The sequence below is a fragment of the Hibiscus syriacus genome, unplaced genomic scaffold (assembly GCF_006381635.1).
Source record: "Hibiscus syriacus cultivar Baekdansim isolate YM2019G1 unplaced genomic scaffold, ASM638163v2 tig00110830_pilon, whole genome shotgun sequence".
Lineage (NCBI taxonomy): Eukaryota > Viridiplantae > Streptophyta > Magnoliopsida > Malvales > Malvaceae > Hibiscus > Hibiscus syriacus.
Window position 1 is genome coordinate 2525489 of NW_024062881.1, and position 4636 is coordinate 2530124.

The 4636-nt window shown below is 33.3% G+C and overlaps 1 non-coding gene across 1 annotated transcript; it reads right to left on the reverse strand.

Moving 5' to 3' along the window:
• Positions 1 to 979: 979 nt before the first annotated feature.
• LOC120142603 lies at positions 980 to 1086 on the reverse strand. The gene has a single exon (XR_005517866.1). It is a non-coding gene; the product is annotated as a small nucleolar RNA R71 (small nucleolar RNA).
• Between the last annotated feature and the right edge of the window lie 3550 nt (positions 1087 to 4636).

Consider the following 4636-nt stretch of genomic DNA (forward strand, 5'->3'; position numbering starts at 1 on the left):
AACATAAGTGTTACCTCACTAAGTACTATAAGTACTTATCACTCTTGTTCCTTTCTTTCCCAAACCATATATTTTAGAATATTTAAAGCTCAACCTCCATAGTCTATCAACTCAAAGGAAGATTTCAAGTATGGCTTGTTTAGTTATCCTTATCCTTATACCCTAATGTATATAACTTACTAGTGTGTCATTTGGTATAATCCATTAAGGGTCTCTTTTGTAATGTAAATATATAAGTTGGTTATGAAATGATGATGTAGTAAGTTAAGTTCAATAATTACTGGATATGCATGTATTTTTATATTAATAATCAGCTTAATGAATTATAAATTGGAATCAAATGAACTACCTTAGCTAAATTATGTTTCATGGTTTGCCAAATTAAATAGATGAGTAAATTGATCTATATTTGTAATATTGTATTCGAATAAATTTTTTTTGGCTCTTCCATTTGTATTGTCTGCTGTGTATGTCTGATTCAACGTTTAATGATCTTGTTCTTGCTTTCAGTCTCGGTAATGCTCTCAATCCTTGATTAGAATAAATTTTTTTGGCTATTCTATTTGTATTGTCCGCTGCGTATGTCTGATTCAGCGTTCAATGATCTCGTTCTTGCTTTCAGTCTCGGTAATGCTCCCAATCCTTGATTGGGATTGGGGGTATTACAGTTAGTCCAGTGATTAATTATGTGAACTTTGAGTTAAAGCCGGTAATATTCCAAATGTTACAATCTATGGGACAATATGGATTGTCTGTTGCTGAAGATCTTAGGACTCATTTGAGAATGTTCATGGAGGTTTGAGATTCATTTATTCAGGAAGGTGTTCCGGAAGAGGCACTAAAGCTAAAGTTATTTCCTTATTCTCTGCGTTATAAAGCACGGGTTTGGTTGAGTTCACTGTCACCAGGTGTTATAGCATCCTAGAATGAGTTAGCGCATAAATTTTTGTTGCGATTCAACCCACCAAACATGAATGTCAAACTACGAAATAATCTAACTTCATTCAAGAAAATGGAGGATGAAAGCTTGTATGAAGCATGGGAAAGATTCAAGGATTTTCTAAGAAAGTTTCCTATGCATGGGTTGCCATATTGGACCCAAATAGAGATGTTCTATAATGGATTAAACATGCACACTAGTATGGTGGTCGATGCTTCAACGAATGGAGCTTTATTTGATAAAACATATAATGAAGCATATGATATTCTAGAGAGAATCTTAACTAATGATTTTTAATACCCTAATACGAGAAATATTTTTGGCCGACGCAACGCTGCAACAGTAAATTCTGAAGCTTTCAACTCTATGGCATCTTAGATTTCAACATTGAAATATATGGGGAAGAAATTGCAAAACCCAGAGAGAATATCTGACGTTCAGGTTGCTTTTCTCATCACTTGTTTCTTTTTTGGCGATAATCACAATTTTGATGAATGTTCCCATTATTCGAAGTCTATCTATTACGTGCGCAATTATCAAATGAATAGTAATGTTTTTAGCAACACATATAATGCCAATTTAAGGAATCATCCCAATCTTTATTTGAGAATTTGGAATGTTGCAAACCCCAAGCAGTAGCATTATCAATAGCAACATTACAATCACCAGTAACCGATGCAACAGCCGCAAGAACAACATCCAGTTATTTAATCACAACAAAGGCAAATTTATCAAGGTCAATATTCAACCCAAACTTCAACTTTATTATCTCTTGAAGCTTTGATGAAAGAGTACATGGCGAGCCAATCAACCTCCTTAAGGGCTCTAGAAAATCAAATGGTACAAATGGCAATGCTCTTAATAATCGATTGTAAGGAACGCTGTCTAGCAATATTGAAAATTCAAAGCAGTAAGGTAAAGAACACTACAAACATATTACTACAAGGAGTAGAATTCATATTGGGGAGTCTGTTGAGGAGTTTAGGAAGAATAATGTGGTGGTTCTTAAGCATGGTAAGGGAAAGGGCAAATAAGTTGAGCTAAAGCCATCTGTGGATCATACTATAGCATAAGATACATGACAATGTAGTATTTCAAAGTCAATGCCGACAACTACACCTACTACATCTGATACTCTACCAACTTTACTGCCTCAACAACAAAAATGAAAGATGCCTCCTCCATTTCCACAACGCTTCAAAAAGACAAAGCAACATCATCAATATAAAGTTTTCATTGATGTCCTTCACCAACTAATAATTAACATCCCATTGATTGATGATTTAGAGTAAAACTCAACTATATCAAATTCATGAAGGAAGTTTTTTCAAAGGAAATGAGACTTGGAGAATTTGAGATTGTCTCTCTTGCCGGAATGATGTAGTGCTATGGCTACAAGTCAATTGCCACCAAAGCTTAAAGATCCAGGGAGTTTTACTATTCCTTAAAATATTTATGAGACATTTGTATGTAAAGTGTTGAAAACATTTTGATATTTTGATATACCAAATTAAGATAAATGAATTTTAAGATTTTCCAAAAAGATTTTCTAAGTATATTCGATATAATTATTTGAATATCAAAATATTACTCCAAAACTTTCAAAAGTCATTTTTAATCCTTACTCAAGTGTAAAATTAAGTTTAAATTTAAAAATTATTTCAAAATAATTTTACAAAGTATTTCGAACCGTTTCAAAGCAAAAAATTCCAGAATGTCCAGAGGGAACCGATTCCCCCTGAATGGTTTGGCTCCGCGAAAAAAAGAATGCTCGGAGGGAACCGATTCCCCTAAGGGGTATCGATTCCCCCTGTTTAACGGTCCAAATATTTGAACTTTACACTTAGGGAACCGATTCCCCATGAGGGGGTACCGATTCCCCCATGCTCTAAGCTGTTGTATTAATGGTTTTCACACTTAAACGACTCCATTGACTCCACTAATCACCCTAACATTCAGAATCAATTGAGGGAGTATTTAAAGAAGTTCTGAAGCCTTTGATCAACAAGAAATATATAGAAACATGAGAGAAAGCATCAAACACCAAGTTTGTGCAAATCAAGCAAATTTTCCTTTCAATATTCATTTTGCTTTCAAGAACACCATTTGTTATCATTTGTAATTTTTTTATTGTTCTTTTCTTGTTCTAGAATTGTGCAAACATCTTACCTTGTAAGTTTGCAAATTTGTGTATTTCTCTTTGAAAAATAGTGTGCTAAAGAATTTGGGGTATACTTCTTGAGGGAGTTGTAAGGTTACTCTTTGTCCTCAAAAGAAAGAAAAAATTAGTGAATTTGTTGGAAAATCCTTAGTGTGGATAGCTAAGGTAGTGGACGTAGACTTTGGTTGAGAAAGTCAAACCACTCTAAATAGTTGTGCAAATATTTTCAATTTTCTGCAAAAGCTTCCACCAAAATTTTAATTGCCAATTCACCCCCCTCTTAGCCATTTCCATCAATCAATTAACTCAACAATTAGCATCATAACTTGACTCATTTGAAGGTTTAACCGCCTCTTGAGTAGATTCGGGAAGAGTTAAATCGATAAAGATGGTGTCCACTTCTGGTTCATTCTCCATGGAAGAATCCAGACCAATTGACGTGCCTCCACACTTCAATGGAACAAATTATCGTCGTTGGAAGAAGCTTATGATGATATTTATCCAAGCATTTGATATGGAAGCTTGAATGATGATCGAGAAAGGATATTCTTCTCCTACAAAGAAGGCAAATAAGTGAAGTGATCAAGAACGGAAGAAAGCTCAACAAAACACAAAGGCTATGCACATGTTGTGTTGTGAAATTGATCCTAATGTATATAAAGAAGTTTCTTATTGTTCAAATGCCAATGAGATGGGGGATAAGCTTGAGGAGATCTATGGAGACAAGGAAGAAGAAGAACCAATAAAGATGATGTCTCTATTAGCTCTCACAGAGCCAAAGGTATCTTCTAACTCAAATAGATTAAATTCAAAATCTTTTAATGAGTTACAAGATGCTTATGATGAATTAATTTCAGAGTTTGAGACCATGAACTCCAAATATAAAAATATGATTTCTAAATTTATTGCTAAAATGATCTTCTTTTGAAAGCTAAACAGACTTGGAAAATCAAAATGAAATGTTGAGAAAGGATTAGAGCTTTCAAAATAAAATCTGAAAACTCTGAAAAAGAAATTTTCAAATTAAACCAAACTTCTTCTAGAAACAAAAATGGATTTTGAAAATCAAAATAAATCTTGAAAGAAGGATTTAGAGCTTTCAAAATGAAATTTGAAGTATTGAAAATGAAAAATTCGATTTGAAAGTTAAGCTTGAATGCTTACAAAAGAAAAGAGATCATTTTAATAATTCATCTAGTTCAATATGACAATATGTTCACATTGTCATTATCATGTCATAAGGAACATACTTGTCCTTTAAAGAAAGGAAAAACGATTTAAAATTAGACAAGTATGGGTTCCAAAAGGAACAAGAGGTATTGAAACTAATGTTAAAGGATCCAAAGCAATTTGGATACAAAAATCTACTTAAATGTTCTGTAGGTGTGTGGGAGCAATGGTGATGAAGATGATATTCAAGATGCTCTAGCCACACATGAAAATGAATGGGCAACCTCTAAACTTAATGTTTTTATTTATTTGGTTGCTCATTTAGTTTATGCATGCATGAGGTTTAAATGTTGAATAATTCTAAA